This window comes from Sprattus sprattus, assembly GCF_963457725.1.
Source record: "Sprattus sprattus genome assembly, chromosome: 17".
Taxonomy (NCBI): domain Eukaryota; kingdom Metazoa; phylum Chordata; class Actinopteri; order Clupeiformes; family Clupeidae; genus Sprattus; species Sprattus sprattus.
The window spans coordinates 6,453,022-6,467,146 of NC_137915.1; positions in this window are offsets into that span (position 1 = coordinate 6,453,022).

Here is a 14,125-nt window from a genome sequence, read left to right on the forward strand (position 1 = left end):
ATAGCTCCACATACCAGACCATATCTCAAATGGACCCCCCACTCTCAGTTTGAGTGACACCAGACCACAGCCATGACGCCACAGACTTTTTCATCAAGGAATTCACCAAGAACAGCACACTCTTTCAGCTACGCTACATCATCTCAAGCTGTGATATTGAATAGTGCATTCTGATAAAGCTCACCTTCTCCATAACTGTGAGTTTAAAAAAAATGAATCTCAACACGTTGGTATAAACACTCACACGTTGGTATAAAAACAAAAAAAAAAACAACACTCACAAGTCGTTATTAACAACAACAACACGTCGTTATAAATTGTCCTCCAAATGTGTAATTCGGTTAATTTGCTTCTTTGTTAGGTTTCTGTGATAGATTTTCATCTGAGGTTATTCGTAATACAATCCTCCCCTTCAAAATCAAAGTCTGGTTTATGTTTTCCATGGGGTTTTAATTACATTCACGAGGTTTATGTGAATGTCCATTTTAGAATAAGCAGGGTTGTGACTTCTTGTTTTTAAATGAATCACATCTCTTTCATGCGTCTGCCTTTATCCTGAAGTAAAGCGCTGTGGGCATAATCGGAGCGCGTTAGGGAAGAAGTGTGTGCAACTGGAGGGAATGGGAGAATACTATAGAGCCACAAAAGATCCCACTGTCTGAACATCACTTCGCAGCCAGGGCAGGCAATTTGTACTTACACCTTTATTAACTAAGTAATAAATAGGCAATGGGAAAAAGGTCCAACAAATGCCAATTGGCAATAAATCCAGCAGCCATGCACCCCATTATACAGTATGTCCACACAGCAGACATGCACCCCTTTATGTGTCCACACAGCAGACCAGTTCCAGTCGACCTAAGTGTCTCATCACTCGACGAGTAGTCTCTTCAGCCGTGCTAGCGTCCACAGTGATAATCAGCCTCCAGTCTGCACCAGGAAACCCACTGGTCTCTAACTGGGCTGACGTAATGGACGTTCTCTCACTCTAAAACCGGGCAAGTGTTGGCCCTTCAGGCAACGATGGTGAGCGTCGAGTGAGGGCGGGAGTTTTTGTTGGGTTGCATCAGTGTCCAGGACCCCCCCTCTGCAGGGGTGGGCTGGCTGGAGATAATTTTCTAGCGTTGTTAATGACTTAAGAATATATGAATCAAGTGCCTTGTATTCAATTATTCCTTGTATGAATCATGTGCTTATGAAAGCAGAAACATGGCTTTTCTGTGTGTGTGTGTAACTTAGATTATTAGGTGCCACTTAGTCTGCATATGTAAAAGAGCATGTTTAGACCAGAGGTGATTAGAAGGGTCGAACTGTGCTTCTTCCGACCTTGTGCAAAACTTTGGTTATCTCTACTGAACGCTAAACTTCTGTCTATATAAACCTTTTGCGATGGGTTTATCATTGCTTCACTTTCAGCGTGCTAGGAGTGAGCCCGATTGCAATTGTTGTTGTCGTTTGTCTAATAAATATACTTATATGCATCTCCGGAGTCCTGAGGTAACTAGGGTGAATTTTCGCCTAACAGTGTATACCTCTAGAGTTTCAGATGCTTGTTGTTATGGTCCTACACTGCTGCTCCTACACCGGAGTATGTTCCACATGCTTCATTACTGCTCCTTCCTGGAATAAAGACAGACTGTTGCATCAACCACAAGAAATCTTCCTTTCACTGATGTATTTTTTACATACTATGCTGATGATTTAGAACAAGATTGATACATGTTTGTGACCCATTCAGGTCTACACTGGTATATATTTCACAACCCACTGCTAGGTGCACTGTTATTGTAAGCGATTGAGATTTTTCTGCTCAATATTATGTTCCATTCTCCCTGGTGCGTAAATATAAGGACATTGTGAACGGTTTATTGTTAGGCCTGTAGACCTGCTCACCATCAAAAGTCATGACAAGCATTAAAATGTGTGCAAACATGGCAATGGTACACCATGCCAACCTCGTCCTGCATTTCTGTCCCTCCTGTTCCGCGTTTCTGAGAAAATAGAAAAATCTCCCAGTGAGTCTTTTCCCTCCACTATATCCTTTGTCCTCTCTTATCCTGAAGAGCTTTCTGTCCACGTCAGAACAAGTGCTGCGAGGCCTACACATTTCACCTAGAGCTGCTTTAAAGCTCACATCAGTGGATCCATAGCACATTTCACCTAGAGCTGCTTTAAAGCTCACATCAGTGGATCCATAGCACATTTCACCTAGAGCTGCTTTAAAGCTCACATCGGTGGATCGATAGCACTTGTTCAGAGGCTTTCGGAGGCACAAAATACCGCAGGGCACAAAAAGACGCTTCATCTTCTAATTCAATTCTCATTTTCAATTGCGTTTGATTTTTACATATTCTTGGCATCGCAGTGTTGATTTACTCTGAGGCGGTAGTGCTCAAGGTCGTAGTGATTCATACCTTAGCAAAAAAAAAGTTTAATTATTACATCTTTCTCTCTCTTTCTCTCTCTCTCTCTCTCTCTCTCTCTCCCCATGCCTCATGATACAGAGACGTGTCTGCAAGCCTCCCTCTCCCGCTCACATGCCATGTCAGATTTTGGAGACTGATTATACCCGGGGCAGGGTGATGGGGGTGTTTCAGGGTAATTGTTCCACAGCGAGCCCCCGGCACTTCTGGCAAACAACCTCCCCAGCTCCGTCTGAGTCTGTAATCACATCACTCCTGACCTTCCCCACCGCCGCCACCCTCCCTCCAACACGTATCACCTCTCTGCAATCCCCACCTCTCTTCTGCCCCCATTTCCCCCCCCGCGCGGCACCAGAGGGGTTGGTACACCTCCACGGCCCCAAATGAAATCACCACAATTATACATGGCTCGCCAACTAATCCCCAGGCCTAAATGAGGACTAAATCTCACAAGGTGACCCTCCATTTTCTTTCTTCGCCTCGTCTTTATTACTTTTTTTTATTATTTGGCTCTCCTCCTGCCCCCCTCTTTCTCTCTGTCACTCTCTCTCTCTCTCTCTCTCTCTCTGTCCATCTCTCATGAGGTTAGAGAAATAAGTGAGTGTATCACGCACAATCTGCGCCCCCCCCCCCCCCCCCCCCCCCTCCTTTCTCTATCCTATTATTTGAAGGGAATGGAGAAATCCCAGTGGAGCACTTACTACTGAAATCAAGTTTAGCTTATGTGTGTGTGTGTGTGTGTGTGTGTGTGTGTGTGTGTGTGTGTGTGTGTGTGTGTGTATGTGTGTGTGTGTATGTGTGTGTGTGTGTGTGTGTGTGTGTGTGTGTGTGTGTGTGTGTGTGTGTGTGTGTGTGTGTGTGTGTGTGTGTGTGTGTGTGTTATTCCTCCTTGGCCTACAAAAGAGCGGGTCACCTTGGACTTCATCTATGGAGGCTCGGGCCACAGCTCACAGTAGGGGGGGCGGGGGGGGGGGGGGGGGGGGGGGGGGGGGCACTCAGCACATCTGTCTGTCACAGAAGAGAGGACGGCGGTGCCGGGGTGGAGCACCACCGCAGCGTCACCATCCCTCTCTGAGCGGGTGCCACCCAGTTTGCTGACAGGCACCATTATCGTCGCGCAAGGATTACACACCCCGGGCGACTCACCCAATGACTGTACGCTGTAGAAAACCCAGATGAGATTTCCAGATGTTAAAAAAACCCTCTTTAAAGAATACTTCTGTTCTCTCTCTCTGTAGCTCGGGGAAACTTGAAACTTGACCCACAAAGCTCCTATCTGGGGAGGGAGAGTGGCGGAATGGCCGGGGGAGGGGAGGGGAGGAGAGTGGAGGAGGGGGGTAGGGTACTGAATCAATCCACACAGCTGGTGGCTGTTTCCTGGAGGGTTGAGACTAGGGGTGCTGGTGTCAATGGAAGACTCATTTGGATCCACAGTGCTGTGTGAATCAGGGAGGCTCACACCCACAAACGGCACATGACATCAATCTAACACGAGGCGAATTTATAGAAGAAAAATATTTAGCTTGAGTCAGACAGGTTTAATCCTGTCAAGGACTCTAGTATTTTTTCAAGGGAGTAAAGTCACGTCTAGACAAAGTGTCAAAGACTCACTGTGACTTGAACTAAGAGAAAGAGACAGAGAGCGAGAGAGAGAGAGAGAAACTTTAAATGCTGCCATCTTTCATCTCTTCCAATGGATTGTGCAGTAGTGTGTTTCCATTCTGCTTTCAGAGTTATTGTTAACACCCACCTCTTCTTATTCATGTCCGTCTCAACAAGAGAGACCTACAGCACATTCTCACAGCCCTCCTAGGCAGTTCAGCATTGATAAATTAACCCTCCTATTGCGCTAAGAGAAGCTCACACCTATTATGTTTGGGTCATTATGGATTCAATGTATCTTATAACTCACCTAAATATTTAAGTACAGCTTTACAATTTGGCACAGTGTTGCAATTACTTGTTTAGAATTCAACCTATGGCAAAATAATGAATTTTATTACACCACAGCAAAATAACATTATCATTAAGAATGTTGTTATGATCGCATTTGTATATTTTAATTAATGTTAAGACTTTCTGGAGTTGTTGAAATGCTCTGCTTTGGAAGCATAGATGACCAAACTGTTGTTTTGCCTGTAAGATTTCAATGGCTGCAATTAACTGCTGAGTTGCCCGCCACTGTGTTCCATGACGTTGTTCCTCCCTTCTTGGCTGGAATGCAGTCATGGCCAGAACACCGCAGCTGGACACTACAGTACAGGCACTACAGTACACACAGGGCCCTGGAAAACAGTGTAACATGGATTCGTCAACACACGACAGGAAGGAGTCCACTCCATACATGTTTGTTCTTTTCTCAGTAGGACATGATTGTGAGTTCTTCTGACCCATTCAGGCAGCCAATGTTGTACAATCGATGTGCCCAGTTGACGACCTTTATTATGGTGGCTAGATAGCAAAAGGACCCGTTTCTTAGCTATTTGTTTCTGACCAAACGTTGACTTTAAGGGGTCATGTTAGTGCGTCTGTTTGGAGTCACAAAAATTGAAAAGCATTTTTATAATATGACTGACAAATTCTCTGGCAACTTCTTAAGTTTTATAACAATTCTTTTATCACAAATCAGAATCAGACCAACCTTTTGGTGTAATGATACAGACTGGTTCTTGTTGGGTAATGGAAAAAACAAGCCCAATAACTGTATATGTCAGTTTTGAGGTAGAAAAATCTATTTGTTTATTAAATATTGATAAGCCCGTGTTAACAGATAGCAAGCAATATTTCAGGTTTGATTGTTTGGTGAATTCCAAGGAAGGCCAGGCTTTACCATCGATGGACATACAGTTCATGTTGGTAAAAGATGCTCATTCAGAGACAGCTGCACAGCTTGAAGATGTCAAGTGCATGTGACCTTGCAGTCGAAAACAAAGTGAAGTGCCAAGAGTGGGTTTTATGAGGACCTGGAATATCATGCACCTAGCCATTTTAATGAAAGAGACTTTGGAACTATTGAAATATTTATTGATATATCTGTGGGCATTTAGAATAGAGAATAAAGTTTTCTTTAAAGCTTTCTGCAGGACCTTGGATGCCTTCTTGTTTACTTGTAGTATCTCTGAAGAGCGCTGACACACTATATTAACGAGACACCTTGTGTAGTTAACCTTCAGTTGATTTAGAAACTGTGTACATGGCATACCCTATAGTGCAACACTGTCAAGAGAGCTAATCCTCAAACACACACCCACGCACATAAAACTTTCAAGATATAGTCAGTAAGTTTGTTTTCAGTGTCAAGTCAAGTCAAAGTCAAGTTTCAAGTCAAACTACTTTGGAGTGTAACACCAGTTTATACCAGTCGCTGTATTAGCAGCTGACACATATATTAGCCAGGATCAATCCTATTGTAAGAGATTCAAAATATACATTTTTAGAGTGGCTTTAATTAAAGTGAGCTAAAACTAGAGGAACTATATGGTTATTTCTTATTAATCAAACCTGGCTGGGAACCTCTAGAGGAATGGAAGTCTGACTGGGTCTGCTGAGCCACAGCAATATACAAAACCATGATTGTATTATTTTGTCCCTCAGTAGGGAAATATGAGCTGCATATTTCTCCTGGTCTGTTTTAAAAAAGAAAACTTTATAAATAGTGTGTGGGAAAGCACAGGATGGTACATTTTAATTTACTCATCTGCTGAAAAAATAAAAATAAATAATAATAATAATAGGCCTTCTACCCATCTTTCCACCTGCTGTGGGTTAGGGAGTCTGCAGCATTATTACTGAGGCGTATCGGGATAACATGCCATGAATTCCACTAGCCGAGAAACAAACAAACATTTCCCTCGACATCAGCTCGCCGCCGCCTCTCCAACCTGCTGATAATGCCTGCACAGCAGACAGGGAATTATCTGCTCGATGTTACAGTGGATGGACAGCATTCATCGTCACACTGTTGCCTTAAACAGATGGTCTCTCTCTCTATTTCTCTCTCTCTTTTTCCCTCTCCTCTACTCCTCTCTCTCTTTTTTTCCACTTAGAAGCAAAAAGTAAGACAACAGAAACTACTGTCGTCTGTCTGTATGAATGCCAATTTTATTATAGGACTGCTGTGACTAACGCGGAACAAGCAAACAGAGGTCATAGCTGTCATGTAATGAAATTGAGGAGTACAAAGCGGCGTCTGAGGTATTGATACCATCTTGGGTGAAATGAGATCTTGGAAAAGGGACAGAGCAGACATATTGCATCCTGTCATGTGTGGCAATATATGGAGTTCTTTGCGAGATGCTTCACCTGAGCAAGATCGAATCCCCAGAACAGACCTTTCATAGAGGAGGCTATTGATGGATTGCAGTCAGTTTGCGGACAATGGCATCACCTCCAAGCCACTACATGCATTTATCTTTGATGCTCTGTGAAGCCTTACTGTAGGATTTAATGAGGTGGGAGGTGTGCTTTCAACAGCTTAGATAGATAGATAGATAGATAGATAGATAGATAGATAGACAGATAGATAGATAGATAGATAGATAGATAGATAGACAGATAGATAGATAGATAGATAGATAGATAGATAGATAGATAGATAGATAGATAGATAGATAGATAGATAGATAGATAGATAGATAGATAGATAGATAGATAGATAGATAGATAGATAGATAGATAGATAGATAGATAGATAGATAGATAGATAAATACTGTATTAATCCCGTGGGGAAATTATGGGATCTTGCATCTCTCTCATATTTACAATAATTACAAAATTACAAACAATATATACATACAATATGATACAATACAAACAATCCAATTCAGCTAGGTACAGTGTTGGATGAAGGATGTGTGGTGTAAAGTGCATAATAATTAAAGTTTAATGGCAGCTGGGACAAAAGAACTCCTATGTCGCTCAGTCCTTGCCTGGTGTGATTGTCCGCTTGGTGTGATTCAAAAACACTGTGATAATAATGACTGTGAGTCTGAGAGCTATGATCAATGTCAATTAAATCTCTAAAACCTTGGCTCCAAGTGTATGTTCTACCTAAAGATTCTTATTTCACTCGCTACTGATGCAATGTCCATGAGCCAGGCAGCCACAGGAGCATAAACCCTCATGAAAGATACATGCAGTTGACCTCTTACGAAAACACACAACCTTTTCCTCTTTTCTCGTCTTTAGAGAGCCCAAGATTCTCTTTCCCTGTGTGTGTGTGTGTGTGTGTGTGTGTGTGTGTGTGTGTGTGTGTGTGTCCCAGGATGGGGGGTCCCAGAGGAGAGGGGAGCTTTCTGTGGGGAGTTTTCCCTGTTCTACCGTCAGACGCCTCCTGCAATCTGTCAATCACAGGGTGTGTGTGTGGGGCTGGGGGGAGGGGGGGGGGGGGGGGGGGCTGTCTGTTCTTCTGCTGGACCAGCTCACCCAGCTGAGGGCCGAGAGCCCAGAGATAAGGCCCCAGCCTGCAGACAGCTGCCATGTGCTCTCGATGGGGTGCACACCTCGCAAACACCCCCCCCAAACACACACACACACACTCACACACACACACACACACACACACACACCCACACACACACACACACACACACACACACACACACACACACACACACACACACACACACACACACACACACACACACACACACGCACAGACAGACACAATGGCTGAGCCGACGCCGTGCAAGCGCATCTCAGCCTGTCAATCAGGCCCACGTCTCTCCTCTGGGCGCGTGCAGATGAGGGAAGAGAGTCCGTCGCTGGAATCACGGCACTGCAGGCCCGCGCTGTTCCTCCCCTTATCTCCCAGATGGAGGGATACAGGCGCCACGGCAACGTGATGGAGACGAGGAGAATTTAGCCTGGACGGATTTAACGTTGGCACAATCTGGTGCATGTAAAGGGCTTTACATTCACACCGGTGCAGGATCTGGATTGTAGATACTGCCTAGGCTCATACAAATGCCTAGAATTTGTCATCATTGCTGGAATTTAGTTTTTAAACTTTTTTCGTTGTGTTTCTAAACTGTACTGAAAATAAAGATAACTGTTTCCCTGAATTAAACTCTTGACTTACGATCGCACTGGAGGAGAATATTGAAGGCATGCAGGGATTACAGATATATAGAATAGAACTACATTCAGAATAACTGTAAAAGTCAGCATACTATATGCTAGATTGATTTTAAAGTCTCCTTGAGGTAGATGCTGTTGAAGGTGTGCATATGCCTTCTGAAGATTTCTCCGCCACCTCGACGATGGCTGTCCAGCAACTAAAGTCATGAGCCCACAATTATACCACTTAGGAGGCATTAAATCACACATCAAACAGCTGCGCACAGCAAAGACAAATTCACAAGCTGTCCACATTAGGGCCGGGAAGGCAACGGCTCAGAATATATGATATATATATACTCTCATCTGAAGGTCGGCACTAGCTGCAACCCAAGGCCTCAGGAAAAAGATGTTGCTTAACTCGATCTCTTACGTCCAGGAGCCCTGAGCAGACCCTTGGATGCCCAGCGTAACCCATGGATACCCAGCGCAACCCATGACCTACAGAGGAGTGTGTCCAGGGGCCCTCTCCTGATGCAAACAGAGCACGTGCAAAGAATATTTAATCTTTAGCAGCATTGTAAATCTGGTCACAGTGACACTGAGGTAGAAATGTATTCCCTTAAGAACGTACGTATGGATACTTCTCTTTAAAGCTTTACCAAAATCTCAAATGATACCAACTTTTGGTTGATTTGTTTTATTAATTTGATTATCAGTTGATCATCTTGTTGAGCTGTGGCGATGAAGGATAGAAGCTACTTCTCCCGAAGGAAATCTTCAAATCCATCAGGCAGATCAATATGACATTCAGGTTAAAACCGTCTCATCTCACAATTTATCATGAGAACCGTCCCCGTTTTTAGCCACAGTGCAGTGCAATGCTAATACTACCTTTTCTTTTTTTATTTTGTTCTGTCTTTCTTTCTTTCTTTCTTCCAAAAACATACACTCCCTTCTTCTCTCTCTCCCTCTATCTCTCATTCCCTTTGTGACAGGAGTGTGGTACGTCTCTTGGGATTGTGTGCTACTACCTCAGAGAGACGAGACGCGTTTTCATCCTCTCCTACAGTGACTTATCCTTCCCAGGATTCGCATGCAAGGGTTTCACTTGTCTCTGTTTGCTCAAGTGACAGCGTGTATGTCTACTCTACTCACGTTAAGCGTGGAACATGATGAATCCACATCTAATCCATAGGATGACATGAGGCTCAGGCATTAAGAGGGGATATACGACAACAGTGCTCATGACGTTCATTAAGTACATTTCCAAATGCCGTCACAGACTGAGGACTAACTATGACTTGTTAGGAAAGCACTCACAAAACCTACAAAACGGACCTGAGGGCCAAAAGTCAGGATATGAGAGGAATTCTCTCTGATCTCCTCGTAAGGCTCTATGTTACCAGGACCCTTTTACTGAGGCAAACAATGAGAAACCCATCAGATGCTCACCGCGGAGAGTCACTGTTATACTATGATGCAACTCTTTTGTCAATCAACATCTACTGATGTTTGTCTGACCTCTGAGTGACCTCTGTTTCACATCCCTCCTATCACTGGCTCTGCCATTGTGAGGTCACACCTTGAAGCGTAGGCACAAAGTCACCTTGAGGTGACTGTAACATCTAAAACTGTATGGAAATGTATATAAATGTAACATATTTACGTTTGGTCTTGAATGGATCCTTACAATATGGGCAGCAGTATGATCATATTATTCAATACTGGAATGCAGAAATCTAAACGCACACTTCTTTAAGGCATTCTGTGTTTGTTATTCGCAAAACAACGAAAAGACATCACACAGCCTGGCACTGCTTCTCCACTACACACAATGATCTGACGTGAGCGATGATGCTGTTTCCACCGAGGAACGCTCAGACAAGGTGCCCGTGCCAAAACTGTAATTTGTAGACAATTCAAAAACTGAAGTCTCCCCGGAGACTGTGCTAATCCCAGTGGTTCCAGCAAACCAAACACACAGAGCTGTGGTCGTTATCCAACGCACAAATCCGAAAAGAAGTCGAAATACATTTTTACGTAACATCCGGTAAATTGCACTGAAACACAACGGCAGTTAGTTATCATCAAAGTTATCATTAATAGTTCAAAAAGTACCACTGTGTGTTCACATCTTTAGAAATACATCACCACCGTGTTGTGTTCATGCAGACTCAAACATCCACAGCATTCTCACTGTTGGTAGATAAAAGCTGAAAGACCTTGTGTGTGTACTGGCTTTGCTGTGTGCAGACATCGGAGAACCTTTGTGTTCATAAAGCTGAATGCAGCTGTCTTATATGAGAAACTTTAGTTGTCCTTAGTATTGCCTCTTCTGAAGTTACTAACTTCCAGTAGCTAGGAGGAATCTGATTGATTCTTTGTGGACCCAGACAAGTCCTTGTCAAACTAGCAGTACACTTTCAGAGAGGTATAAAGTTTTTAAATTCCACATTGATAATGGAACGGCAGACTCATAAGGATAATAAGGGACACGGCACAAAGTAGTTCAAATATAATAGGAAGAATTTATTTTGCACCAAAAAATGTTCAATGTCGCGCATGAACGTGTGAATGAAGGCATCAGTTTGTTAGGTAAATTTATAAGAAAGTGAGAGCTAAAGAAATAGAAAGAGGGACAGATTGAGAAAGAAGTCAAATAGCCCGTGTGAAAGAGAATACCAAAATAGTGTCACAAGAACCGAAAAGTGCCTCCTGAGAGAGAGAGAGAAAACCCCTTTTATAACCCCACCCTAAATACAGGTGCCCAGTGTTGGGAAAGTTCACTTTCTACATGAACTAGTTCAGTTCATAGTTTACACATTTTAAAATGAACTAGTTCAGTTCATAGTTCATAATTCAAAAATTTGAACTAAGTTCACAGCTCCAAAAAATGAACTAGTTCAGTTCTTTTTTTCAATATGTTGCGAGCTAAAAAAAAATATCTAAATCTCTATATGGCTGCAATACCGCTTTCGGCCTCTATGCAACTTGGCGCTCTCACACTTGCCAGGCATTGACAGTAAAATAAAGCACACACAGCGATTTGGAACTGTTAAATGACTGTTAAATGTGTGTTTTTCGCCTGGAAGTCTCTAGAAATCTGGCACCTTATTGAAAGAAATTAAAAAGAGTGAACGTGCCGTTCACAGACACCAGAATGAACGCTTTCACAGTATCGTTCATCAGGCAATAATACAGAACGTTCAGTTCACGTTCACCAAAATTATGAACGAGTTCATGAACTTTCGTTCAATGAACGCGTTCAGGTACAACACTGCAGGTGCAGACAATAAAGCACTTAGGCTCAGGTTCTGCCTCGTGCCCCGTGCACTGGCAAGGCTGAAACCTGAAGGGGGTGTCAAGCTAAAAAGGCACCGGGTTTCTAAAAGAGCCCGGGTGATGTAATGTTGACTTTCAAACGCCTCTTGAGTGACAGTTGCTATGCCAACGCCAATACGTCACCCGGGCACTTTGTAGCTATCAGTCAGAGAGTCTGAAGAGTCGTTCGAAAGCCATCAGCTACTTTTTAGTCGCTTAATATTGTGCCTTAACGGACACTACGCACCCGGACACTTTTTAGCTATCAGTCAGAGAGTCTCAAGAGTTGTTCGAAAGCCATCAGGTACTTTTTACACGCTTAATATTGGCTGCCAGCCTCCTGTTAGTATGCACATATCAACAGGTTTCGCCGCTAGCATCTATATTGCTAATAGCAATTCCTCCTTTTGTGCGACAATATTAAGCGACTAAAACGGAGCTGATGGCTTTCGAGACTCTCTGACTGAAAGCTAAAAAGTGTCGGGGTACATAGTATTCGTTTAGGCACAATATTAAGCGAATAAAAAGTTTGAGCTACACCTGCCTGCTGGTATTCTGTAAGTTAGCAATGTCCGCTAGCATATCAAAGCTAGCAATCCCCCGTTGTTCTTTAGTACAATTTTGTGCAAACAATGCCCTGTTTTGTTGAAATGTAATTGTGGGTGCCGTTAGATATGTCTAAAAATCACAACACATTAAGGACTTTCTTAATTTAAGCACAACAACAGATGAATAGCTTCAAGCTTACAAGATAGCTTGTTACACTAGCACGAGCTAGGTGATGGAATGTGCTTACTTTGATACTATAATAAACTAGCGAATCAACAACTTTCCTACCAAAGTCAAACATCAAGCACATGGTTGTTTTGGTTGGTTTATTGTAGGTCAAATACAAGCAAGCCGGTCTCAGGTAGCGAAGTTCAATGCGAGATGCTCTGAAGTAAATTGCGTTATGAGGAATAAAAGAACCCGGGTGACGTATTGGCGTTGGCATAGCAACTGTCACTCAAGGGTCGTTCGAATGTCAACATTACATCACCCGGGCTCTTTTATGCATCCGGTGCCTTTTTAGCTTGACAGGGGCACAGGTGGGCGTCACAATAAGCGTCACAATAAGTTATAGACATGGTGGTGTGAAACTTGTCTTGTCCAGCAGTGAGAGAAAACATACACACATGAAATGCTGACTCGGGGGGGCACGGTGGCGCAAGCCGATAAAGCTCCCCACTTACGGGCTACATTCCCCGAGGGGACACAGGTTCAAGTCTGGCCTGATGTCATTTCCCAAATCCTCTCTTCTCCACCCCGCTTCCTGTCATAGCTTCAACTGTCCTATCAAAATAAAGGCATAAAATGCCCCCCCCCCCCAAAAAAAAGAAGTGCTGACTCCCTGAGACCGTAAAAAAGGGTCTCACCACACGGATTGTCTTGGTAAATTGTTGAGAAATCACCACAAATTGAGTTTTCCCTCTTTTACATTTTTGTAGTGTGTAACTGACTCTGATTATGATTGTGATTTGATTATGCTTTTGACTGTCGGGTCATTTTGACCCAAAGACAATATTAGTACCTTTTTTTGTACAGTTTAAATGGAAATATGAATTAAGGTACCAGTTTCTAATGTTTTCTAAAAGTTTTCTGGATTTTTTTCTGCTGTTAAACACATTGGCCGGGTCTTTTTGACGCGAAGACAACAGGAGGGTTAACTTAAATCTCAACCTGAATGCATGTTTGATTTGACATCCTGTGAGTGATGAGAAGATGCTGGATTGACACCAGAAATGGAAATGTGTATAAATGTAATCAATACTGAACAGATCACCCTCTTTGACATGCAGCTCTGAAATGTAATAATTTATATAAATGTAATCAATACTGAACAGATCACTCTTTGACTTGCAGCTCTGAAATGAAATCATTTATATAAATGTAATCAATACTGAACAGATCACTCTTTGACATGCAGCTCTGAAATGTAATCATTTATATCATGTAATCCCTTAATCAGACTGGGATAAACCAAACACCAAACTTTCAATTCTGTGTTATTTAACATTTTCATTTCTTTGATTGTTTGTTTTCTGGGTGTGTTGCCTTTTTATAATTGGCAGAAAGACTGCTACTGTCATATGCTATGCCAAATGCGTAATGTTTGTTTCAGTGTGTACCTACAAGATTTCGGTGCTATACCTCTACCAAGATCTACAGTCCCTCTCCCTCTAAGAGGGCCAAATGGTCCACACCCCATAGACAGATCGCCACCTCACAACAGGTGGGCAGCAAAGCTAAAATACTGACAAACGACCGACAACTGAATGGG